At 47.4% G+C, this 27703-nt stretch overlaps 1 long non-coding RNA gene across 1 annotated transcript; it reads left to right on the forward strand.

Moving 5' to 3' along the window:
- Nucleotides 1-27630, forward strand: LOC148659176 (uncharacterized). The gene is made up of 3 exons (XR_015940345.1): nt 1-220; nt 1154-1313; nt 25243-27630. It is a non-coding gene; the product is annotated as an uncharacterized LOC148659176 (long non-coding RNA).
- Nucleotides 27631-27703: the final 73 nt, after the last annotated feature.

Here is a 27703-nt window from a genome sequence, read left to right on the forward strand (position 1 = left end):
TGGTTGTTCGCAAAAGATGACTCAACAAATAAGCAGAAGATTTAGTCAAATAAATAGTATTTACTTTTTTGGGTTGATTTTATTCCACTGATTTAGTCTTCAGGAATCTTCAGGAATACTATGTTTCTTATTACAACAATAATATACACAATACATACGAGAGTATATATAAAATCATCGGGGTACATTACAATTGCATTTGAGAAAAAGGTTAAATGAGGTAAGTAGAGATAAGGTGCGCACAGCTTTCGTAGGAAGACAATGAAAATGTTTAGTTCACGTTCTTGCGATTCGTCGCAAAAAGAAAGAGGAATACGCAGATTTACGGCCAATCGCACAATCAAGCTGAACTTCGGGCGGGTCCGTTTTAGCTTATTGTGGCGGAGGCTGAATATCACCATACGGGATTTGACCACACTATTGCTGTACTCTTGCCGTTTCCAGGAACATATCTCTGGAAGACAGAATTTTCAACACGTTAAACACGTAAAAGAGAAAGCAAGCTTTAAGAGTGGTTCTTCCCCTGGATCAGTCGTTTGAACTGCTCTAGGTAGACCTTCACCCTCGAAAGGGTGAACTTTATAAACAATCAATTCAGCTGAAAAAGTGGTGGTGTCGTGAATTTGTCTTACCGAAATGTACTGAAAATGTTGGTAAACACTGTTTTCGCCATATTTAACCTCTTTGGAAGCGCTAGTGTATCTGTAATCCCAGGAAACCAAAGCGGACCTAGTGTGGAAGTAGCATGCATCGATTTGCTAATGAAAAGTGTTGCTCTGCATGTTGCTTTTCTAAAGTCCATTTCCACTTTTGCATAGAAGGATTGGTTAGAGAATAAAACAATATACTGCCTGGCTTCACTCACAAAGTTATAGGTGTTCTTTTGACTCCCTGAGCTCTGCAGGTGAAGACAGACTATCCTGGACATCTGTGAAATAAGCTGTCTATGTCAGGACATTGCTTCTCCAAATTCAGTGGGAATGAGTTATGAATTACATGTCGGGACTGGATCTCGGAGATTGAGACCACATAGTAAAATTGTCATGCATAGGACGATGCGTGTCTTCCTGCAGAGCCTCCCTCTTTATTGCCAGGGCTAGTGGCCTATCTGCACATGGCTGTGCTTGCTGACAAGTGCTTTGTTTCTCTGTAGTGACTCGCACCCTGCTGTAGATGGAGATGTGGGAGCAGCGGTTGGAGAGAAGGCTTTGTGCTAGCGCCCCCTGCCAGCAGTGCAGCATGGGGGCACACGCCGACAGCACTGGCTTCTCTCTCCCCTGTGACACTCGATGGTTGGAGCGCAGAGTAAACAGGTAGGACTGACAAATTTACATGATCTGGATGTCTGGATGTACAGTGGGTTACAAGGGAATGAGCCTGAGCTGTAAGATCAAGCCAGGCAAATTTTGACAGATGTGGACTTGAATGCACACTGGCAAAAAAAAAAAATGATTTTGCATAACTGTCAGCTTCACAACACCTGAAGTTCTCACAGCGTCCCTGGGTCTAAAAACTGGCAATTTAAAAATGGAGAACTGGAACAGATGAGCAAAGGGACGAACCTGCAACTGCTTGTTGATTTCTTCCAGCGTTTCTGTTTTTCTTTTCCAGTCTGTGGTGTGGCAGCTCGTGTTCTTAAGTCATCCTCTCTTTAATGTCCCCTGGCAGAGGAAGGCTGCCCCTGTGCTGTGATCGGAGGCACAGGCTCGCTAATGCTGTTTTCACATGTGTCAAAAAACTAATTAGCTGAGCTTGAGCCTAGGGGCTGAGTGAGGGAAGGTGACCACACTGAGTGCACAGCTGGCGAAAGGAAAATGAAGCTTTCTTCTCCATGATTTCCAAAACCTCTGCCACATAGTTTAGTGGCGGTGGCTGCCACTGCCACTGGGTACTGATGTTTTCTGTGGAAAATTTTGTTTTTAAGAGGAATAGCACAAGCGTCCGTTTTCTCTGGGAAGGTGTGTCAGAGAGGCTGGGGTGGATCTCCGCTCGTCTCTGCCTGGGCCTTGTTTGACAAACTGAAGAATACAAATCGGTGTTCTGTGGATCGCAGAATTTCAATACAGAAAGCAACGTTTGGAGTTTTCAGATCCTGATGCAGACAGAGCATTGGCACAGGGGTTCAATTCCAGACCTGGGGTGCTGTCTGCCTGGAGTTCGTATACCAACACACGACACTGACAACACCATTCGAGTCCGTTTCCTGCAGGCACTCCAGTTTCCTGCCACAGTCCAAAGACATACTGGTAAGTTAGTTGGCTTCAGGGTAAATTGCCCCTGGTCTGAGTGTGTTTGCCCTGCCATGGTGTACCCTCTCTTGCCCCTGTTGCTTGCTGAGAGGCAGTGGCTGCCCTGCGACACTGCATCGCATCAAGCATTTAGAAAATGGATGGGTGGGGAGGCTGCCAGCATTGCAAGCAGTTAAAAACTATAAAATATTGCACTGCACTTTTTAAGGGGAGAGGTTATCAATTTTCACCACGTCCTGTTTTAAGCCTTCTTTTCCTTGGGGTTCTGCCCTACTCTGGGCCATGTAGAGCTGCAGTACAATAAGTAGCTGTCCCCGACTAGGCACGGAGGATGTCTTCCTGTAGGCCTGTTGATGATTAACTATGTGGCAGCAGGGGACTCCTCCAGCTTCAGGTCTGGTGATTTAAATAGCCTGTCTGTAAAGTGTTTCTTTCTTACCGCTGAGTGGCTGGTGTACTGGTTCCCCTGGAGGCATGCAAATGCCAGACAGCTGCGATCTCCGATCATGTGCACATCTGCACAGCCGTTGTCCAAGCTATCGCCCCGTCGTCCCGCCCTGTCCCCCCTGCAGATGGTCACCCAGCAGCAGTCTGAGCTTGAATGTTGCCATTACAATCACATAGGTCAGAGTGAAAGCTCATCTCCGCCATGTTCCAAATGCTCCTTCCTGAAAAAGCACAAGTGCAGTCTTGGGTGTGTGTCAGGGGACAGCCAGCATGCCCCCAGATGCTAATCAGACTTGAGGGTGTGTGTGTTGGTGATGGGAGAGTGGCAGAAGAGTGAAATAACAGCCCTATTTATTTTCCAATTACAAATTAGACTGGGCCATCACTGCCTGACTCCACGCCACGCGGGGCGGGTCATCACCGTGACAACCCTGCCCCTGGAACTGGTGTGGGGGGAAGGGGGGCAAGCCTGGCCTCTCTGTGTGTGTGTCTGTGGCTGAGCCCTGGGGCATTCCTCAGCAGCCATTAAGAAGCGTGAAAAAGCCAAACAAAAAGAACAGCAGGTTTTCCCCTCCTCTACACCCCCCTTCAGTAAAACGATCCCGGCGTCGGCAGTTCTGACAGGGGTGGGGCTCCAGCCACCCCTGGGACTCTGGGACTGGCACACAAAGGCACTGCGGGGTGCCAGTCATTAACGGAGGAGGGCAGGGGGCTGGGGGCGGGTTCCGCGGGGCAAAGGGGGAACTGTGGAAAAGCCGGAGTGGAGCTGCGGCTTCGGACCCCAGCCATGGCAGCTCCAGGAAGCGTCTTCCCAGGATGCCCCCGCCGAGGTCCAGCTGCTGGGTCCTCGTCGTGGTATTCAGCTATAACACTCTGCCACTCACAACTGGCAGCCCACTGGAGCTCAGCCGGTGTGAGCCTGCCCAGTACCTGGATGGGAGACCTCCTGGGAAAAACTAAGGTTGCTGCTGGAAGAGGTGTTAGTGGGGACAGCAGGGGGCGCTCACCCTGTGGTCTGTGTGGGTCCTAATGCCCCAGTATAGTGACGGGGACACTGTACTGTAGAAAGGGGCCATCCTTCAAATAAATCGTAAAACCGAGCACCTGACTCTCTGTGGTCATTAAAAATACCAGGGGGTTTCTAGAGAAGAGTAGGGGTGTAACCCTGGTGTCCTGGCCAAATTTTCCCCTGACCTTTACTAATCGTGGCCTACTAATATTCACTAATAATCCCAGTCTATCAATTGGCTTCATCACTGTTCTTCTCCGCACTGATAGCTGGTGTGTGGTGAGCGTACTGGTGCACTATGGCTGCCATTGCATCATCCAGGTGGGGCTGCACACTGGTGGTGGTTGTATCTCCATTACCTATAAAGCACTTTGAGTGGAGTATCCAGAAAAGCACTGTATACGTGTAAAGAATTAGCACAAAACAGCAGGACCCCAGGGCTGCAAGACTGTTTTGCACTGACCCCTGTCCATTTTGTTGGTCTCCGTTTTGCCCTCCGTATCTTCCGTGTGGGGTGGTCAGCGGCAGTTTTCACCCTGCTGTGTTTGGGCCTCTGTGAGCAGAAGCACTGCGGTCCTCGAGCTCGGTCAGCTGGCAGGTGGGAAACCCCAGTGAGCTGTGGGGTGCAGAGAGTCGCCCTCCTGCGGGAAGAGAAATTCCCAACTCCTCTACCTCCCGCCCGGGGAAGTTCCTATCTGGCTTCAACGGAACTGCTGTAAAAAACACCTAACGTACGACAGACATCTTCAGGAACTGATCCATCAAACTGCCATTAAGCTTGTGTATATAAACCTCAATTATGCAAATGATCATTCATGCTACATTTACTAAAGCAGGCTGGAAGACTAACAGCCCTTTTGATGTTTTAGTGCAGTGAGCAGTCAGCTAACTTACGTGCTGCTCCTTAGAGAGTCTGTTTCCAGTGGACCCAATCACCACCATAATTTATTACTGGCCCTCCTGGTAGTATCTGTTCAGGGGGTGAAAACAGAGGCTGACGGGGTTTTTTTCTGTCTCTCTCCCTCCATTGCTCCTATTTTTTAATCCGCTCTCTCTCGTGCACTCCCTCCCTCTCTTTTTCTCTCTCCTTCTCCTCCTCTCCCTGTTCACCCCCTCCTCCCCTCCACCCCTCATTAGCGACTCCGGTCACAGAATCCTTTCGAGAAAGCGCAGGCGTTCGGCCGGGCTTCTCCGTCCTTAGCTTGTCTGCCCGGCGCTCGAGGCCACGTGAGAGATCTCAGCAGCAATTATCCTGCTCTTTGGAGGTTCGCCTTTTTGATATTTTTTTTTCTACAGGGAAACGTGAAGGGATTATTCCTATTAACAAGGCACCTCTTTTTAAAGAGATGACAGTTTGCCTTACAAAAGAGGTTCTTAACATTAAAATGAAATTTTATTCAGGAGTCGGGTTTTGCTATAATGCACGACCCATTCTAACGTTGGTTTTCTAATCGGTGGTGTCTTCAAACGCTTGAAGCTAAATTTATTCTTTCTTGTTTACTTAGTGATTTCTACTTGGTGTGAAAGGTGACTGTACAGATGAGTGGCATCAGAAGAAAGGGCAGTTTCACTCATATCGGCGGTGCTAGAACTCACCGTTGTGATTTCTAGCAAATAATGACTTCATACTGTTCATAGGCAGAGGAGGATTTGAACTCTTTAAATGAGAGGATTAGGTAATCAAATGTTTTTCACACTAGGCTGTAGTTCTGAAATCAGCCCTTTTGAAACAAGCGTCAATATTTGTAGAGTTGTGAATCACATTTAGCTGCCGGTTACTGATGAGCGTTATAAAGATTCGGTGTTGAAGAGGTTTCTGCTGTATTTCCACATGCACGGGGAAATCGCTCCATTAGAAATGCAGCACAGTGCGAAGATATTAATCAATAGAATAATGGACCGGGAGACAAAGTGTTTATCACATGGAGATGTGTGTATGTGTAGCAGAGACAGAACACCTCAAACCACACCGCCCCTGCGGTATAAATGGCTTACCCTGCGCCATATAAATGGCTGACACTGTGCTCTGGCCCCAAGCTTCTCTCCCTGTCTTTGTGTCTGTGTGTCTTATGGAGAGCAAGTTGGGGTACGCAAAAAGACAAATTCCTAATACAAGAAATTGTGATCTCTCTCTACACGACGTCTTGTCGGAGAGCATGTCAAATTTAATGACATGCAAACCTCGCTGCCTTTTCTGTCCTAGAGGGTGTCAAATTATATGACTAGGAATCGCAGGGGGTGACTCATTACACGATTCCCCCACGACTTTTCATCGTGGTTCCACATCTCGCGTTGTGCCGCGAAAGTACCGCGAGGTCGCCTCATTTTGGGAGCCAATCAACGTGGAGTACACCGGAATAAGAGGAGGAGCACCTATACAATTATTATTAGCCCTATACAATTTCTTGCATTAGGAATTCGTCTTTTCGCATACCCCAGCTTTTCTCCATGGAGACACAGACACACAGACAGGGAAAGAAGCTTGGGGTCAGAGTGCAGGGTCTGCCATTGTACAGCGCCCCTGGAGCAGTTGGGGTTAAGGGCCTTGCTCAGGGGCCCAACGGAGTAGGATTCCTCTGCCGGCCGCGGGATTTGAACCGGCAACCTTCCAGTCACAGGCGCAGATCCGCCCCTAGTAAACAAACAACAAACACGAAATGACAAACAAGAGACATCGAACAGACATCTGTGCTGGCTCCAAAGTTGGACGAGCCTCTCCTCCATTTGCACAGTCCAAAACACTTGCTTTCCTTCTTTCCTTGCAGCTGCATTGTACTCCCGGCTGAGCGCTCATTGGCTGTTGACTGTCGCAGACACAAGAGCCCACCCCTACGACTTGAGACTCGCCACGAGAAAATCAAATCAGTTTGATTTTATTGTAGCGAGTCGCAGAGAGTCGTAGGGGCTGTTAAGAGCGCTGGGGGGTGTCACACTACACAACTGACGGTAACGGGAGCGCGCTGCGACTCTCTACAACTCGCTGTGATTTTCTTACGATTATGTAAATGAGGCTACGACTGAAAAACGCTAGGAAAAGTCGTGTAGTGTGACATTCGCTTTACTTGTACGGCCCCCAAATCACAAAAGAACGTACACAGTATCAGAAAAAAGGCAAGTACCCCGAAATTCTGGCCAGGGGTGTGACCCTCAGGTGACTGTGAAGAGGAAGAAGTCTCTAGATAAAACAGAGATGCACTTACCATGAAGAAATACCCAGGTGTTCATTTACCTGCAAGAAATCCATAGTCGAAGCACTCGGGCTTGTAGTCATGAGTAGATTGCATTTGGTTCTGGTAATTTTGCATCAGAAAGCATTTTTATTTCTTTTGAATAATGTTCTTAACCTGGGGCGGTCATGCCAGTTTTCTTTTGAATGTAAACGACCGAAAACACAAATTAAGCTCAGGCATGGCAGTACAACTGCTTTCTTTCACCAAAACTAGGTATTTTATGATCAACTTGAGAAAAGTGTAATTTTTTTCGTTTTCTGAATTTGACTTCAATAATATTCTATCAGAGGTTGCGAGCATGTTTTGAGAACAAAAGCGGTGTAGCTGCAGTACGGGTCAAGAACCACTGACTAGAGGAATCTGACTCGATTTAGAGATCCTTTTGTGCCATGCATTGGGAAGTCGGAAAGTAAAACTGGAATTGAACCTCCTCCCACGTCTTCCCTACTTTGTACACGAGCTCTTTAGAGTAAAGTGCTATTTCAGAGTGCAGGAAGTACGTGGGACTGAGTCCTTCCCCCCCCCCCCGACTGAGTCTTTGAAGGACAGCGTGTGTTCAGCTCTTTGTGTTCACCTTGAGGAAATTGAGGCCTGACAATAGAATCAGGCCCTCAAAGTTCTCTTTCAAACTGTCTCTTACTTTCCACACAGCTGCTGCTCCAGGAGTACCTTCTGAGTAATGGAATAATAATAGCCAGAAGCCATTATCAGAAAGCAGCCCCCCCCCCCACCTCTGTGCAATACATCATGTAGTTTAGCAGCAAATTACTGGTCTGGTCAATAACCAGTAAGCACATGAACAAATCAATACCTTGAGCTCCCAGGGAATAATCCCTGAGTATAATGACAAGGCATTGATTTTTAAATAACTGCTCAAATTTCAGAAACACTAATTACCCTGCGTACTCAGAGCTGTGGCTCTTGGGCTCTCCAGCTTAACAGGCTTTAAAAAGCCCTGTAAATTTAAATTAAAAGCCATTAGACACTTGTATTTACAGCCACGGTTAAAACGTTTACAGGCACCAGGTGAAGAACTCTTTACGCAAGCAATGTCCTGCCAAACACTTAGCCCCTGAGAGTGTGGTTTTCTGTGTGTGTGTGTGGCGGGGGGGGAGGTTAGCATGGTAAAGGGAATTGCTGAATAGACCCATGCAAGAGCTAGGAAGCAAAATGAAAACTGAGCACATGTACTGGTTCCTGACATTGCTGCAAATGGAACATGTATGTGACCCCTACACCAAGCACCACATGGAGCAGACACAAACACACCAGTGCTTGATCACTTGGCCCTGAGGCGCCAAGTCCTGTCACTGATGCTCAAGCCAAGAACTGAGCATACAGAATATACAGCGTGTTTTGGGGGAGGACATATTGATAAGCCCCTTATGTTCAGTTGGGGTCCCACTTTAATATCCCATATTCCGTAGTGGCGGTAATAGCAGTAGTAATGGACGTGCCAATGGAAAAATGCCATGGATTCACCATGATAAACAAGGCAATCAAAATGCAATCAAACGCAGGGCAGCAGGGATGTAGAGGAAGGTGTGGCTGATTGCAGAGATTCATGAGATGAGCAAAACGCATAAGAAAAATGAAGTCGGCGCAGGGGCAGACGGGCGGGCTGTGTATGGACGTCCCCACCGCAGTGCTGTCAACTCGGGGGGGGAAAGGGGAGAGCTGTGAGCTCACTCCTCTCCTTCCGGGCTGTGCGGAGGAGCTGACATCACAGGAAAACACCACTGTGCCCAGATCACATGACCTCCCCCCCCTCAATGGGCGACACCGGTGCCAAAACCGAGAGGTAATGTCTCCGTTCTGACTGAATGAGCACGATGAATAAATAATCGGCTGTCATGTGATAGCGGGAACAGCGAGGAGCAAGCCCATGTCCCATTTTTATTGGATTTGACAGGCTACCAGGAGCATCTTTATTCACCCCCAAGGTGTTACCGGCTCGTACACTGAAAAAGCAATTCGCTTTGGAGACGTCGTCAAAACACGATACTTAATTGAAAGCGTGTGCGACGCAATGGAAAGGCAGACACAAAAGCAGACCTGATTTCCCTGTTTGGGTGAGGATTAACCTCGCTGTTCTCACTGTTTGAGAGGGCAGAGCACAGGGCGTGCAGCACACTGTCTTCTGACTATTTAAAGATATCGAGCCTGTAGCTCAATCCCCTGTACACTTAAGGGGTTTCTCCATCTGCTCCCTTGCCTTCTATGCGCTGAACCCAGTGTGAAATAAGACTGGGATCAAACAGATCAATTCTATCTAAAATAAAAAAGGTCTCCCTTACCTCTTAAAAGTGAAAGAAAAAACATCCTTATTCCTACAGTTTGGAGCGCAGCAAGGGCTTTGACAGATCAGAGAGAACATGTGTTTCTTCAGCTGGGACAAAGCTTTCTCTGTGACCCCTAGCTCCTGCCTGGAGAGTGGTGCCTGCGATCTGGGGTGTCAGGGTGTCAGTCTGGCAAGTAGTGTTCTGTGGTCTCTGGAAGCAGTGGCACGGTTATAAACAGATCTGCTTCCATCACTTACAGTATTTACAACTTCTGTCCGCCTCTGTTTTATGTAAGAAAGACCAGTGTTTTATTGGGAGAGAGGTGGGAGAGTGCCCACTTGTACACAGCTCCATATCTGGCCAGCAGCCATATCACCCTGCAACTCACAACTGGCAACCCACTGAAGCTAAGCAGGTGTGAGCCTGGTCAGTACCTGGATGGGAGACCTCCTGGGAAAAACTAAGGTTGCTGCTGGAAGAGGCGTTAGGGGGGCCAGCAGGGGGCGCTCACCCTGCGGCTCATGTGGGTCCTAATGCCCCAGTGTAGTGACGGGGACACTATACTGTAAACAGGCGCCGTCCTTCGGATGAGACGTAAAACCGAGGTCCTGACTCTCTGGGGTCATTAAAAATCCCAGGGTGTTTCTCGAAAAGAGTAGGGGTGTAACCCCGGCATCCTGGCCAAATTTCCCCATCGGCTGTTATCAATCATGGCCTCCTAACAATCCCCCTCTGTGAATTGGCTTCATTACTCTGCTCTCCTCCCCACTGATAGCTGATGTGTGGTGAGCGTTCTGGCGCACTATGGCTGCCGTCGCATCATCCAGGTGGATGCTGCACATTGGTGGTGGCGGAGGGGAGTCCCCATTACCTGTAAAGCGCTTTGAGTGGAGTGTCCAGAAAAAGCGCTATATAAGTGTAAGCAATTATTATTATTATTATTATTATATCTGATGCTGCACAGCTGAGAACAGGAGAGCCCTGAAGCCTGTCATTAAAGACATGTTGTTCGTCAGAAGCTCAGCGTGCCTCAAGCAAGCAAGCTTTCACCCTATGACTAAAGACGAACCCTTTGCACACAAGTGTCTGTCTGTGATCCAGCAGAGAGACCTGGAAGCAGATTGCACTTCAGCAGGGAAACAAAGGGAACTCCCTTTGCAGAGTGATTCGATCCATTTCAGGTGAAGATGAGCTGCAGACCCTTGGAAATTTTGTCCTGCTATTATTTCAAAAATCTATGAGTTCTGATAGAATTTTTGCTGCCTCGCATCCCCTCTGTGAGGTGACCAGCACCTGGCATTGGTAAAAAAAAAAAAGGAGCTCATTTCAAAACCTGAACTGGATCCAACTGCATTGCAAGGGGAGTGTTAATGGTTTCCCTGTTCTAGTGAGTAGTCTCTAGTACTATACATACACTGAGCTACATCACAGCCAGAAACCCTTCTGCATTAATACATGAGCTAAACAAAACTCCTGCAGTATTAAGTATCTTATTTGAAGTGAATGTGTGCAAGTCAAGAGCAACAGTCGTCACACAGCCATCGTTAGGATCTGAACGAGAGCCTCTTGTGGTTGACGCTATTGCATTTTAATCCTTCATACATTATTACTGTGACAGGCAGGTCACCACTCAAGCACAATTTAAGTACAAATAAGCCCCCCAGAAAGCTTATGATAATTTCTCTTGGATCTGAAATATCTGTTATTTTAAAGCTTTTTTTAGATATTATAGGGCTGCTCTAATGAAAACCCCTCATGTAATCTGTGAGCGTGGGAGTCAGAGCGCACCATGAATTATTCAAACCAGCCCAGCTTCTTTGATTCGTGGTCTCGGGGGTTTACTTCGGCTTTGTCCGTGGTGACGGCTCCATTATACAACCTGCGGATTGTAATCTTTCGGACCTATCCAGCAAGATGGAGGAGGAAATGTATGAATTGCATTTGGTATCCCTGCCTCCCCACGACTACCCTGCTGCAGCCCCGTAATACCCTTCAACTAACCTTTGAGACCAAAGTGAATAATTCACAATCCTATTTTCATATCAATGGAGGAGTCAAAGGCAGACTATTATCTTTCATCTGCGTGGCCGGGCGCGATCTTTCTTAAGGAACAGAGAGAGGCAGAGAGAGGGAAAGGATCTTGCTGGCAGGCCCGAAAGCTTCAGACAAGGGCAGGGGTTAACTCTTTCCTGCCCCTGCTGGTCTCCGCAGGGCAGGCAGGCTATCTGTTTTTAAAGAATCTGGCCGCTGTCTCGTACTTGTCTGGTCCCCGGTGGTTGAGCAACCCATTGAAAATGTTTCAATACAGGGCTGCATGGCGAGGCTGTGGTTAGCATTGCTGCCTCACAGCGCTGGCTGAGGTAAAAACTCTGGACTGGGGTGCTGTCTGTGTGGAGTTTGCATGTTCTCCCTGCGTTTGTGTGGATTTCCTCCAGGTGCTCTGGTTTTCATCTGGTAAATCTGTCCCTGGTATGAGTGTGGGCACGTCTGTGGCGTTCTGTCCTGGCTGTACCCCATCCTCTGCCCTTTGCTTTCCAGGATAAACTCTCCCCCCCCACGACACTATATTGCATAACAAAGTTAGGAAATGGATGGGCGGATGATTGTGGCTGACATCAGTGGCCTTTGAGATATTCTCACAATGAGACGGCAGTGTGGAATAGCAGTCAGAGCTCTGGGCTTGTAATGGGGAGGCCACGGGTTCAAATCCCAGTGGGGGCATGGCGTCTGGTCCTTTGAGAAGGGCACTTCACTTAGACCAAACAAAAGTAAGTGCTTTGGATAAGAACCCCATCCAAATAAATAAACTAATACTGTAGTCAACTTTTGTTTTGCTTATTATAGCACTTTGTAAGTCACTTTGCATAAGAGCTCCTGTCAAGTGAATGGTAATAATTATGATCAACAGCGACTGAAAGAGGATATAATTCTGTGTTAATAGTATGTTTTATTATAAATGCTGTGAATTGCAGTTCCTAGATTTAAAGCCGTCCAGCACGTTTTTAAATGATTTACTTTTGGGAGACAGGAGTTGATTTAATCCTGGTTTGTCATACTGCTCTGATGTGATTTGCTGTAGTGTTCGAATTCCTTGTTGATAGGGGTCCCTGGACAAAGTGTGTTAGTAGAGATTTTAATATTCCACTCTGTGTCTGTCCTGAAATTATAATAGTTTTTAAAATGAGAAAGGTGTCATCAGAAAAAGTACCAAGAGTGCTTTTTAAATCGCGTTCTTGAGTTACAAGTAAAAGAAGACCGGATTGTATTAGCAAAGCGTTTACCATTTTAATATATATGTGTTAATGATAAGTTCTGTCATTATCATTAAGATGAGAATTGAGCTGGCGGGCAGTCTATATGGCAGCAGCCTGTTTTGGAAAGTGCAATGCATTTGATCTTGTCATTAGCAATCTGCCAAGCAGAAATGACTTTTTGTGCACCTGGGACCTCTGCAGTTTCAAATCAATGCCTCTGGCAGGGGGCTTTAATCAATGAGTGTGTTGTAACTCAGGGCTCATCTGTGAAGAAGCCTCCAGAGAGAGAGAGAGAGACTCATACTCTGATGATGACCCTGATAATCACATCGTCCTATAGGGCAAATCCAAATGCACTTTGCCTGAAATAATTGCTCATTAGAAAGCAGGTGAATCTCATCATGCAGGTTTTTTTTTTTGCAGTGAATTATTGTACCAACTAAGGCCTCCCTCTTACGGTTCATGACTTCTCTCTTCTTCCAAACCCACGGTCCTGTGGCACGGGCTGGGTGTTTTATTAATGGTGCAATTGCTCTGCGGTACATTTGGGGTGAACATTTATGTGGATGTAGGGGGGGGTGGGGGTTTTAACCCTGGTACACTGATAACATCCCGCGGAGCAGGGCTGGTGGCGGGGGGTGGGTGACGGGCGAGCCCTGGACGCAGGCGTATTTATCCTTGTAATGATCGCCATCTCAGATGAAGTGGGAGCCCCGGTGGCGGTGACAGTGATGTAGCGCGGTCTGCAGGGAGCGGACAGCCGGAGGTCCCCGTGGTACTCATTAAAGATCCACAGACCGCGCCTCTCGCCCCCCACCCCACCCCGCCGCCTTTTATTCATTCGGAAAACACATCGAGGGAGTCGGGTGATCGCTGGAACGGGGATATGGCACGTCTCTCCCTCTCCGTCTCGCCCGTGTCCGATCGTCCTTGAGCGGCCCAGACCGGACCGAGGCGTTGTGAACTGTGAAGAGCCCCGACCCCCCCCCGGCATGGGGAACGGGAACGGCCAGCACCAGCCGGCCCTCGTCCCCCCCCCCCGCCGCCAGACCCGCGAGAGTAAACGCCTCGTTCGGCCTGCAGCTGGGCGCGGGGCCTGCGCGGCTGCCCTTATCGAGGCCGCGCAGGCGGGCTCCCCCGGGGCCCGGAGGAGGGGGGAAAGGGAGCCTCGCGCTCACGCCGATTTCACTGAGAACAGAGAAGCGCGCCGGGACGAGGCCCGATATGGATTGCTTTCGATTGAATTAAAAACATTAGCCCCCGGGATGATCGAATGAGTCATGATGGCGGTACCAGGGGAAAATGGAGAAAATGCGTTTTGCTGGAAGGGCCCTGAAAGCCAGGGCTAATGGATTGGAGGAAAAAAAAAAACGGGGAGGGAGGGAGAGACGGAAGCAGAGACCGAGGAAAGGGAGAGCAGAGCGAGCGGAGAGAGAGAGAGAAAATGGATGGAAGGGGGCCAGAAAGCCTCAAATTAAGCATCATTAGAGCTAGCTCTATAAATATTATCCCTGCGGCCGGGAGCGGGAGGAGATGAGGCTTATTTGGGAGAAGGAGAGTAGCACGCAGGTCAACGGTAAATAACAGCTGCACTCCCGCTGCCAAAAGGGAGCTGAACTGAGCGCAGTTCTAATCCAGGGCTCCCCAGGCCTCCCCAGGCCTCCCCAGACCCCAGCGCGGGGCGCCCTCTGCCCCACACGGCAGCCGGGCAGCGCAGTGTGTGTTCTGACCCCTTCTCCTGGAGGGGGGTCTGCGTCTCGAGGGGCTCAGCTGAGGCCGCGTGCCTCTAACCGTTAGTAGACGGCAAGAGCAGCGCCCATCTTGCCTTTTGATCTGACACTTTATCTCAGTGTTGAAACCGCGTTCAGCATCGCTGAGGTGTCGGGGCTTCTTTCGCTGTCTGTGGGGACTGAAGCGTCCCCACGTTAGATCTTGGCAGAGTCGCTAGTACCCCAAGCTACCCCAAAGCAAGGACAGCCATCATCAGCCCAGCAGAGAGCACAGGAGAGTCTAGCACAGGTGACAATCGTCCAGGAATCCTTCCTGCACGGACGTGCTGCAAGTTTTTCCAGTTCCAGCAATACTCTGCTCCCGGGATATTTGTGCCGGCACTGGCCAACCCCCGCGCGACTGACTGAAGGAGCGGTGAGGCTGGGAGGGATGGTCCCACCCAGCGTCCGTGGCGAGGGGGCTGACCAAAGTCACACCGGGCACGAGGCGTGGAGTCCCCAGCCGTCTCCAATCTCTTCCGAGACAAGGAAAACCAAAACACCCGGAAAAGACCAAGGTGAATTGCGTGTAATTCAATTAGCGTCAGCAATTAGAATCCTCACGTGGTTACGGCGTCCTCCAAATGAGTCATAACTGGAGGTATGATATTCTTTTTTCAGAACAACGGCCAAAAACAAAGAAGAAAAAAAAACGGAAACGAAACCTCCCGGTTTTGGATAAACACTTATAATTAGGACCTCGCTGCCGGGATGACAGGAGCTGGAGTTGTGGGTTAGGCTGCGTGCTGGAGCACAATGGCAGCCTGTCAGTGGGGCTGCTCTCAGTGTGGAGATGTAGTCAGGTGGCAGTGAGCCCCGTCGGCCTCCTGCTGTGTGTGCAGGCTGCGATCACACAGATAGTCACATCTTTTCGGGCTTGACTGGTCAAGCATTAAGAATGGAAGAAAACAGCAGCGGTTGCTAATAGGACACAACAGCACTGCGAGCAAATGCCGCTTCCTAATGCTTGTCAATGATTATAATGATTTATTATAATTGGCCTTTTTATCCGTATAGGACGTTATTGAACGCGTTCAGAGCAATCACAGTTATTTTTTATGAATATGAATCGGGGAAAGCAGGGTGTAATTAGTGTGACAGCACTGCTCCTGCCTTTCGTTAGGAGCTGGATTCGTTAAGGAAGCCCGCGCTGTTTCTACTCTCTTTTTTAAAAAAAATTCTGCAGTCAGGATTTTTTGAAGACTTATTCAGTGTAAGAAAAAAAAAAACCTGTTACACGAACCGAAACTAATTAAAGCTGTTTGTGGCAGTAACGTTTTCTTTTACTAGTGCAAGAAGAAATCTTGAATCAGCTGAGCAAATAAATCTCATTTATTTGCACCGACTTAGTGACAAGCGTGGCAATGCCAAAGCCGTGAGACGCGCAGGAAATGAAAATAAAAATAAATTGCAAACGGCGACGGCCGTGGATTCGCGTCGAGTTTGTTACCCCCTCCACAAAATTGTTACCCTGCTTCGTTCCGGTTGTTTCTCCTGGATAGTGATGGTTTAAAAAAAAAACCTCGCTCAGAAGCTTCATTTGAAAAACAAAAAAGGTTTGATTCTGCTTTTGAAAACTGTCAACCCCGGCACCTGATAATACATCCCCCAGAGCCCTGAAGCATAGCTAATGAAAGATCTCAATCCAACAAGCTGCGATTTGCATAGAAAGTTGGCTCGCAAGTGGCACCGGCCTTGTCAGTTACCTGCTCGATCTGACGCTCACATGCAGTCAGCGATGGAGGGCAAGTGAAAGTCCCCTGCTTGGCTTGCCGTTGTATTTGTGATCGCACTGATGGGGGAGGGAGAGAGAGAGAGAGAGAGGGCGACCCGCAGGAAACCAATTACTGTTATATACAGCCCCGAGCACTCCCGGAGGTGGTGGTGGTGGTGGTGGGGGGTTACGCATTCAAATCAGAAAGACGCCGAAAGGAACACCTGGTGCAATCTGTTAAAGAAAGGAGGAGAAAAAAAACACAAACACCGATCGCCACAAAAGTGTCACGGGATGCGCCAACTGCAGATTCGGTTCTGTTCTGCGGAGCTGTGACGCACTCGCTGCCTGTTCTCACGCACGCCGCGCTCTGGAGACCAGGACCGAGCAGACGCGCCACTGGAGACTGGCGTGGGCCTTCCTGCTCATCCGACTCTTAATGACCTCAGCCCTCAGCCCTCAGCCGAGGCTCTGCCTGAGTGCCGGCAGTGATCCAGCACCAGAACGATCCCTTCTACGAATCTGAGCTTTTTGATACAAGCTGCTTGCGGTCGCCTTCTGGTCATTGATGACAGCTGTTATGGTAGCAATAATACTAATATAGGGTCTATAAGCTCAGCTGGTGCTTGCCGCCGCCAAACCTGAAAGGAACAAGATGAAGTGGAAATTTCAGAAGCTCATTGCTATGCCCCCGAAACAGGTTATCTGCCTTTTTCTGTTGTGCGCTCTCGCGGCGGCCGGAGGTCCGGCTGAGGGCTGTGTGTGACGCGGAGGAGTGAGGTCACCGAGCCGGCAGCCGGCCGAAGCTGACCCCCGGGGGTTCTCGCGGCGGGGAGGCCGTGACGAGTCATGCGCAGCCCCCGCAGGGGAGGGAGTCTCTCGGCATTTAAAAGAAAAAAGGGCCAGAACGAGAGAGAAAGGTGCTCTTCAGTGAGAAGACTGAGCCCGAGCGTGAGGGAGAGATGCAGCAGCGGGGGCTGGAGTTCATGTACTGCCCCAGTGCACATCAATCTGTTTAATTTTAGCTCGCAGATTGCCACTGTCTCTTTCTGCATGGCCAGCGTGAGGCGCACATCCGTCATCAAGAAGCACGCTCAGAATTAGACAGAGCTGTTAGTACATGGCGGTCGAGCAGATGGTTGGCGCTCCGAAGTGTTGCAGGAGCTTCATTTCTGTTCTACATGAGCGCCTCGCGCTGCAGGCTGGGGCTGATATGGTCATTAAACACACGAAGGCACGCCGCACCGCCTCCACGTCTCAGCTGGCAGACGCGCTGCCTCAGCGCAGGAGGGGAGACAGGCCAGGTCATCAGAGCCAGCCCCCCTGCGCTGGGCCAGACAGACAGACAGGGAACTGGGACCAAGGAGGGGGGTCCGCTTGCAATTTTGGAGTTTCTGGGCCTCCTGTCTCAGCTCGCTGGTGATGGCGTGCCGGGTTTCAACCCGAGATTTCCCTGAAACTCTTAAAACTCCAGCCTCCACAGGCCTCTCCCTCTCCTGCCTGGTCATTCACTCTCGCTCCCTCCCTCCCTTCCTGTCCGTGTTCGTTTCGTGCAGAGGAGGAGCTGTAAATGCGTCTTGCCCACCTGTCTTGACGTCAGCTGTTGAAAATCAGACGTGTTTGCAGAAAATGCTGATAGGGATCAAATGTGGCTGAAATAAATCAGAAGCCCCCCCTCCCGTACGTGTAGGTTATGTCAAAAGATTTGAATTAAGAAGACCCCACAGATTTTCTCAGAACACACTGAGGGGACAGGTCTGCAGGTGTTGTGCTGCATGCGTGCATGTTTTTCAAGTGCAGGGGGGACATTGTTGTAGGCGTGGTTTACTCTGGAAAAGAAAGGCTTGAAGTCTCGGGGAACACCTGGCTTGTCCTTCAGACCGCATGGCTCTCCTCAGCTCAGAGATGACAGCACGCTCCGCTGACAGGCTGAGCTCTCTGACAGGACTGTGGGGGAATGAGGGGGCTCTAAACTAGAGTGGCTGCAAAGCTGTTAGCACCATCTACTGCCTGCTCGCTGCTGCAGCCTCGGCAGCGGCACAGTCCCCTGCAGAACTGGGACACGGAGAGAAAGGAGAGGGCTCTTCATTTACGTGTATATTTGCTTCCTCCCTCTAAAGCTGTGTGGGGTGTTCAGCCAGCTATGCTCGTTATGCAATGCAGAGATCTCTGCTTCACAGTAAAGGAAATGACATTTTTGCAGTGCATTCAAGACTGTATTATAACAGAACCTTCATAATATGGAGATTCTAGTGTCTCAGGCCCTTAAAAATAAATAGAAGTAAACATCTTCCCCTGAAAGTATTTCTCATCCATAGACAGCGACTGTTAACAGTCCCTTGTAATTTGCATTCAAGGACATCTGTGGATCTAATTTCTCGCCTAGCTGGGACCATCCTGAGCTGGAATGTGCCTAGAGTCGTGTCAGTGTAGGGTCTTTCCCATTAACCCCAACTCTGACCACTTGCTTTCTGGCATGAATAGTCTCTGAGGAGGCTTCCATGACTAATAAAGATGAAAGACTAGCACATGGCCAACTAACTTTTAATCCCTCCTGCTGGTTACGGAGGTAGAAACAAGCTCTTTCAAGTGCAGATTCTGCCAGTGGCTTTGTTAGCTCAGCACCGAATTGTGTTTTTGCCGTGAAAGGCTCCTGCGATGGCAGAAATAAACCAAGTTCGTAAAGAGCTGCCTTTCTTCTTCTGCTCCCATGCGTGCAAATCCGTCATTAAGAGGGGGTGTTCTAATTACATTTCAGAGCAACGCGCCCGGGCTACAAGCAGCGGCAGACAGCAGTGAAAGCCATTTGTTTCTGCTTAACGACTGTCTCACTTTTCTGTGGTGCTAATCAGGGGCTGGGCTGTTCTGCTCTGTGCTGTCACAGAAAAGGAGGACTCATTTTGAATCCAGAGATAGCTTATTCCTCATGCTCGAATTGGTTAGGAATTGCTCTCTCCTTTTAGCCTACAAAAAAAGAAGCACATTACCTGACATTTACTGTACCATTGGCTTGAATTACATCATAGCACACTGTCTTTCGCTGACTGCCCTGAGAACAGTGATTTATTGCATCCAAATGTGCAGCATGTGTCCTATTCATATTGCTCATGTTGAACACTCCTGCCATTCATATGTAGATCTCAAAGATAGACTTTGGCCCAAGCACTGTGTGCTTATAGTACACGGGGTTTATGTTTGTGTGCCTAAAGGCTATTGGCCTGATCGATTGCAAAAAAATAATATATGGTACATTTGAAAAAATGTAAATTGCCAAATTGCTGTGATCACCATTTTTATATAAAGAAGTAGAGAGTGAATTTGAAAGTTTATTGTGGTGTTTACGGTAATAGGATGTTAGCCTGTGTTCTAGAGATTTTTGCTCCTGATACAAAACCATTTAGTGATCACAGTTCACCAATATACAGAAGAGAATGAAGACTGGTTGTAGCACTGGATGCAGCCAGTTATAAAGGGATATTCAACAGCATTGTTGCTGTAGGCTAGCAGACTGTAATTTGGAAAGGTCACCTACAGTGTAGAGTGTGCGCTGTCCGTGGTACCTCTGCACACTCATTTTGTAACAAGGCTTTGGGGACACAAGTACAAGAAGAACAAATGTTTAAGTGCAGCCTGTTTTATGCACTTTGAAAAGAACAGATTAATGAAGCCTGCAAGTGTTATTTAAAGCTTTATAATTTATCATACCTGTTTTATGGTTTTGCTGCTTTTATTACTCGTTTTTTTAAGTGCATCTTCCAGATCCCTTGTTAATACTTAAAATCAAACTCTCTCTGTGGGGATAGCACAAAGGGTTTTAAAATTGGGGAATATTAAGAGCTGATGTTCACTGAGGGGCTGTCTCATTTGACTCAGCTGAGACTGCTGGGGTTGAGCCCCGTCTTGCAGTTCTGTACTGCCTGTTCTACTGGGCAGGACCACTGCATCTGAGTTTCTCTTCTCATCAAGCATGTACTGAAGTCACACCCCAGTAGAATTTATTTGTAGCATGTCAAAATACAACATTTTAAAATGATTACCTTAATATACCATTCTATGTCTCTGTCATTTTTGCATAATAGCTTTAATTCTTTTTTTTGCTTGTGGCTTATACAGAACATCATCAGCTGTGAGGCAGATTTGAAATGAGAATAATACATATTATATTATCTCTGAGGGGGTTCATACGGACAGAGTACAGACAGAAAAATGAGGTTCAGTCCTATCCAAGAGCATAGCCTCTCTTTCCTAGATTTTTCGAGATCTGGAGTAATTCTGGATGGGAATCCACTGATTAAAACCACCACAACAAGTACAGGCACACACAAACCTGCCCTTTCCAGTGGGAAGCAAGCAGAATAAATACAAATCTAAATAGCCCTGGTGCAGCTCATAAACTATCCTTTTTTAAAGAGCATTAATAAGCACAAGCAATTTAGAAAAGCTACCTACAAATACAGTAAATTGATAAAGCGTGAACCTAATGAAATTATACAACAATACAATGGCAGAAAGGTTGTATTTATCTTATGCCTCACTTCTGCCAGACTAACAAACAGGCAGATTTACCTAATTGCTTGGAGTGCAAGGTTAGTACTTGATTCATTATTCCCTGCGCTAGAATAATTTACAAACCAGCTAAGCCCAGCCTGCTCCAAGCAATTAAAAAAAACACAAAACGCTAGGCCTCAGAAGTAATTGAATCCTGGGATTAAAAAGCTATAATTTGCTGACTTCTTATCTTATAGTACAATCCACACATATATTCACAAAACTAAAAACGGAGAAGTTAAAGAAAGCTGCAGATCTTTGTTTTAAAAATAGCTGCGGTATTTTGTTTTAGAAAAAGCTGTGGGTGTACCATACAGTATATCCATTATATGGACGAGTGGAATAGCGACTAGATTTGAAGATTAAACTAATGAGCTCCAGTTTCAGCAGGTACAGATGCTATAGCTGACGTGTCTACAGTTGCCGACATCAAATAATAAATACTTGTGAGCGGTTTTATAAAGAATTTGTGAAAATGGAATTGAGAATAGAAGGTTGTGATTTAGCAGGTTGTAGATAGCATTGCACTGTTTTTCTCCCCTCCCACCATACAACACAAAAAAATCCATATATTTCTTTCTGTCCAGCTGGTTTTTTTTTATTTTTCTATCCTGTGTGCTGAGGTGTGAAATTTGGAAGGATGTGAACAGAGAGGCAGCAAGGTGCCTGTGAAACCGCAGTGCCAGTGTCTGCCTGTGACGTCGTGCAGTCTGCAGGATGCTGGACTGACAGTAAATTGCACTTAGTGAAGGAGGGGAGATGGGGTTCATCACCAGGACAGTAATAACCTCTGAGCAAATAGATGTATGGAAGCCAAAGGTAAACAGAGAAAATGACAGAGGGTGACACTTCCCATACAGTTCAGAGACTTCATCCTTTAATTACTTGCCCAGCCTGACACACAGAATTAAAACAGCTTATGTAAAAAAGTCATAGCTCTGAGGGCTGTAAGGAGCCTCCTGTCTCATAACGACAGGCTCAGTCGTACACGATTCATTTCCTAATTATTTCTACTTTCAGAGTATCCAAATTGCCTCGCTTAATATTATATGTTGATCATTGCTTAATGACAGACCAGTGGCTGTTAGATGCAAATAAGCAGCGTGCTTCTGAAGCGTTCATTTCCCTGACACACATCTCCTTGATTTCGTTTCCAGACCCAGAGATTTGTTGGTCCTGGAAAATTGCGCGATTGCGCCCGGAGACGGTGTGAATGCATCAGGCCAGCGTGACAGTTATTTGAGCTGCATCCATTTGGAGGCCGAGCTTTTGTGCATGCCCCTGTATTTCCTGTAGTGAGAAATCAGAGATTCTAGCAGTGTGATCTGGTGGAGGAGGAGGGGAGGCAGATTGTGTGAATCTGTATGGATGCAATCGGTGTGTGTGTGTGGAGAGGGGGGGGGGAGTTAGAGTCAGTGGCAGGGGCTATTAGAATAAATTATAAATAAATTATTGCACGTCTTTTGGAGACGAGAGGCTTTTAATCATATTTCAGTTGCGGAGCATTTTAATTCAGTCTGTCATTAAGGTGGATGTGGTTTCAATCACTTTCCTGGGAGGTGGCGGGAGAGAGCTGCTCAGCGGTTCTCCAGGGCTCTTCAGCGAGCTCTTCAGCTGGCCTCCCGTCTGAACCAGACGCACACAGCTGAGCGAGGGAGAGGAGGGGGACAACCAGAAAGAGGGTAGAGGTTAGAGGACAGGGGGGAAAAAGGAAGGGGCAAAAAGGGATGCTTAGGTGAGGAAAAGGAGGGAGGGAGCAAGTAAAAGTAATGGACCACAGGAATGTGAGTCCTGGGAAAAGAAGAGCAAGTCATGAGATCCTGTATGTCCGCAGCCTCTCCAGCTTGAAATAACTCTTGAACATTCCTTTTCAAAATAATAGAGAAAAATTAATTAAACTAGCAGTGCAGCACCTTGAGATGTGACTTTAATCATGATACATATAATAATTAGAGAAATTAATAGCTGGTATGCAGTCTACCATACACGGTCTCCTCAGAGCTTAGACTAATACCTGTTGTTGAATCATCAAAATGAGTTTAAATATATCTGATAATAATTATATTTCCTACTTTTGTAATTGTAATTGCTCAGTAAATGAAAGGATAAGTTCCGTGTTTGATGGATTTTTCAAGGTGTAAAATGTACGGACTAGCTGGGTGCAGTATCAGTTTTCAATTTCTCTCTTTCTCTGTATACTGTCTGTATGGTACTTCTTCCCTTGCTTTGAGCTAAACCTAACATTTACATGTTATTACTGTTGTTTAATCTTCCCCTTATAAATTCATTTAGTCTGGTGTGGTTAATCTGTCTCGTTAATCTGATTTCAGCTTGAATGCGTCTTGTGATGTTGCTGGTGGACTCATTCTGATCAGATGACATTGAAGTATATAACAGAGCATTTTATGAGCAGAACAGGGCATCCAGTTGATGGAATTTCACCATTTGCCTGCACAACAAGTGATTCAAGTCTCTTTCTTGAGCTGAATTTTAAAACTCTAATTATTTCACCCACAGTCTCTGCATAAAATGAGAATGAATAATTCTTTAAGTAAAAAAAAAACGCTTTCTAGTAATGGTGCAGAATCTACTCTGCATTCTACTTGCTGATTAACAGCTGGGCCCCGGCTTGTTTATTCCCATTAAAATTTAAAAGCCTTCAGCAATTTGAACAAATGGTGCAGGCAGTCTCGTGCTGGTGTCCCTCAGCTCTTTACCCGAGCCCCAGCTCTGCCTCCCTGAGCTGAGCTTTTCTTACGGCACAGCCTCTCTCTGTCAGAAAGGGAAAGAGCTGCAGTCGGTCCCTGGAGGGGAAGACAACCCTTTGGAAAGAGGCACACCCTCCTGCTCTTCCCCTCCAAGGCCAGGCGACCTGGCATCGCAGCCCAGGACGTGGCTCAGGATCGAGGCTCAGGTTCTGAAGATGAGGCTATCCCGGAGCTCGTCCTCTTGGGCAGTGGAACTGGACTCGCCCAGAGCCTTTGTCAGCCACAGTTTTTCTTTTGGATGCATGATCACTGAGATTTTGAACAAATTACCATACAGTAGCATATATATATACATAAACAAAACCATGATGCCCATGTACATGATACTTATGACCAAATATGCATATTAGAGATGCGCACAACTAGAAAACCGCTTAGTCAACAATTCTGAAAAATTTAAATTTCACCTGGATGGAAGTTGCTGGTTTTGCCACGGAGATACAATTCCTTACCTCCATCTGTTTGTTTGTTTTAAATACAACATAAAACAAGGAGAAAATAAAGGGCTAATTTATTCTGGGAGGATCCCTTACAACAGTTATTACACAAACACACACATGCACTCCTCTCTCACTTTCAGCCTTGAACAATAATCCCTCAGATTAAAGCGTTTAACTGTTGCCACACGCTCTTTCTTAATTGCTCGTAAATCCTTCTCTGTTCTGTTCTTCGATCCGCTCTCTCCTGTGTCTGCCCAGATCTGTTATGTCCTGCCTGTGCACATGTGACTTGGTCATATGACAAGCCTGCTCTCACCAGATGTCCCGGGTATAGGTCAGATGAGATGTTGCTGTTCGTCCAAGGAGAGACATTTCGCAAAACGTTTTGAGAAATGAAATTCCTCAGTTCTGCATCATTTCTAGAGAACACACGGGGAGCCTTTGCCCCATACTGTATTCTGGGGAGTGTTCGTTTTGACGCGACAGATCTCCACACTCTAAAATCAATAATGTTATTATTAAGAACTCCTCTTAATCTGGCAGGACTGCAGCCCCCAGCGAATCTAAGTCTAACAGTGTTGAAGCGGGACGCTGATATTAGGTCCCCTGCTGCTAATGAGGCTGTTTAGCCAAAGATCGCCAGGCATGGCTGGAAACCTCTTAACGAGTTTGCTGTTAAATGGCATTTATTGTACGAGCATCTCATTTTCACACTTGAGGCTAACATGACCCTCGTGTGCAGGCCTGCCAGCTGCTTTTAAGTTTGACGGACACAGGCAGATTTCTGGGAAGCAGGATCCAGGGACTGGCCCGGCACCAGCCGGTTATTCTCACGGCTGTCGAGGGGTGAAGAGCAGACAGTGATGGATGGGGCCGGGGGTCCTCGGTGTTGAGAAGTAGTCCGTCCACAGGCTTAGAAGGAAGCAGAGCCCCAACTGCATCTATGCAAGCTCTCCAAATATGCTTACATTCACACGGAGTCTGCAATTAAAGGAATGCTAATTAATATGCTGCGCCTTCCAAGTAAATGCGGGTCCCTTCCAGGCAGCGTAACCCAATCCTATATTTTAATCCGGCTCAGCGTCGGGTTATTAATGGGCTGGAACCTTATCCAGACAGCACTTTCTGCTGATGTCTCACATGAACCTGTGATGGGGAGAATGTCAAAACGCCGCTAACACGGGGCCCAGTATCACGTACTGTCAACAGATTTCTGGAAGTGAACGGCTGACATAAAAAAAAAATGTCATGGTCTGTGCGTGTCATGTGCAAAGAGAAAATAGGCATGTTTAGAAGGAAGCAGAATCCTAGGCCAGTTTTCTTCCCAGAGTCCATTCTTTGCAGTTATGCACTAGTTTTAGCAGTTATTTTGTACAGTGGTTCCTTAAATGGCTGACCCTGTGCTCTGACCCCAAGCTTCTCTACCTCTCTGTGTGTCTTATGGAGAGCAAGTTGGGGTATGCGAAAAGACAAATTCCAAATGCAAGAAATTGTATATGGCTAATAAAGTGATCTTATTTTATCTTCTTTAGAGATGATCACCCCATGCTGTCCTGGGACAGGCTGAGCCTGGGGGGTGTACTGTATGACAGTGTGGAGACTAGCATCAGGCCCAGCAGGACAGAGGGGTGGTGGTTGAGCCTGGGATGGTCGTACTCCAGGCCCCGTTCATCGACACCAGCATGAGCTTGTCCTCGCCTCCCTCACAGGACAGAGCTGAGGAGCTGCGGTTGGTGACACCTGTCATCGCGGTGGTCTGGTGTCTGCGGGGACTGTGCTATCTGCTCAGCCCCTCTCCACGCAGCCTGAGCACTGAGTCCAGTTCTGCTGTCCCCCTCCCAGGCTCCCCTTGCCTTTCCAGCACTATGACAGTTACAGATCACAAAAAAAAACCCCACCAACTCTTCTACAGCCTGACAGCCATTAAACATAGCATGCATTCATGACCCTGAACAAACATGACACATCTCGCCCTGCTGATTGCTCAGGGATCCTTCGGAAAATAAGCCTGATGATGATCCTTCCTGCACATAATAAGCAATCATTGGCGCTTCATTTGTAGGGTATTAACAGACTAACTTGCTACTGTATGTGTTGCAACAGTTTTCCGAAACACACGAGGTTAAAGAAAGTCAGCTCGGGCAGTGAGGAAAAGCTGAAAGCCTCTTTCTGATTTAAATCTAAATTTAAAACGCTCGGCTCTGCCCCCGCACTGAACCAGGGAGGCCGTGGGGACACGAAGACCCATGAGGTTAACACCCTGTCCAGCCAGTCGGTGTCTGGTGTCGAGCTGAATTAAAGCAATGTCAACACATTCATTCTGACGGGATCCATTTCAGTCTCTGACTGTCGGCCTCTGCCAAAGCAGGGTCAGCCAGGCTCTGAGCGGTAGCCAGCAGCACAGGCCTGGCACGGACACAGCACTCCAACCTCCAGGAAAAGCGACACAGAGACTGGGACTCAAGTCAGATGTAATGCCAAGGCCTTTTGCTCCAATACAAACTGTAGGTCGAGGGTCTCCAGCTCCAGATAAAATCAAGCTAGCTTTCTACAGTCGTTTTGATAAATAGTCGTATGAACGCATTTCATTTCCCTGTCCCGGAACTGCTACCTCTTAAAGCCATTTGCAACTTTAAACAGATTGTACCTGCTTTTGGATCATGAAGAGCACATTTCCTTCAGGAGCAAGAAAGCTTTGGAAATCCATGTGTATGTTGGGGACGTGTGAGCCGTGCTGCGTCGGACACACATCTGTCTGGAGTGAGCAAATGGGTTGCATTGTTCGGGAACACTTGTAATATAAAGCAAAGAACTGGAAACAGCTAAAATGACGCTAGCTGAGTACACAGCTGAAATGTTCCAGGTTTGTACTCCGTGTTTTACCCCAGATATGAACACGACCTGAATAGCATTACTTTCCCATGACTTCACCTAAGAAAGTTCAACCTTTGTTCATCAAAAGCTCTTCATGTCAAAGCAAATGATTGAAAATGTCAGAAAACAATGTTTGCTGGCAGTGCCGGGTGGCCCGAGGAGCTTTTCTGTGAGTGTTCATTGTTGGTGCAGGTCTTTGTCATAACTTCTCAAAACTTTTTGAGATTTTGAGAGAAGGATTGTGTCTTAACGCTTTATTTTCATAAAATAACCTCTGCAGAAAGTGTAGACGCGCACTAATTTGGCGATATGCATTAGCATGGCAAGCAGGAAAAAAAAGAACAGTGTTGATTTTGTCTTGTTTTGTGTTGGTGGTTTGTTGTCTTTTTGTTTCCCCATGAAAAGCACTTTGCAGCTTGTTAGTTCGCAGCAGGAGGTGCAGCACTGAGCCCTAGGGCAATAGAGCGAAGGTGACATCTATCACTTAGCGATGTGGGTGTGCTATAAATATGATTGTCAGACCCCCCCCTCCGCCCCCGTCTGAGCTCTCCCAGTGACAGCTCTGAGAGGAAACAGCTGAGCTGCAGAGCTTCACTCTGCCACATGCCTGCTATTTCTGCTGTCACTTCCAAAGGAGATCTTAATTATACTGGTGTGGCTGCTCGCTCCTGCCGAAACAACCCTACGCTGTAGCACAGGGCCGCTACATTGATATGCAGGCTGCTGCTGCAAGTGGGTCACATACACATGCAGTCTCACACTGTGTCACTTCCAGTGCTGCTGACACCAGAAGCTAGTTGGCAGCATACCCTGTAAGACACAAGTGTAGAAAGCCCATAGGATAAATGCACTTATAGCTCCAGAAATATGCACATAGGATCCTGTCATTTTAAGAAAAGAGTCAACCTAACAACATTTGGTTTCAGGGTGAGCATCTGCATCAGGCCCTGTGTGAGGGCTGTATGATAAATGAGAATTCTGTAGTTGTAATGGGACCTATGGTAACAAGATGTCTTTGTTTTTCTTTGGTTTAATAAAAGTGCTTTTGTCTGATACAGTATTATGTACATGACTCAACATTGAACACAATACCTCTCGTCGTGTGGGCTTCCAGAAAAG

This window comes from Lepisosteus platostomus, chromosome 7 (genome assembly GCF_059453375.1).
Source record: "Lepisosteus platostomus isolate fLepPlt1 chromosome 7, fLepPlt1.hap1, whole genome shotgun sequence".
Classification (NCBI taxonomy): Eukaryota; Metazoa; Chordata; class Actinopteri; order Semionotiformes; family Lepisosteidae; genus Lepisosteus; species Lepisosteus platostomus.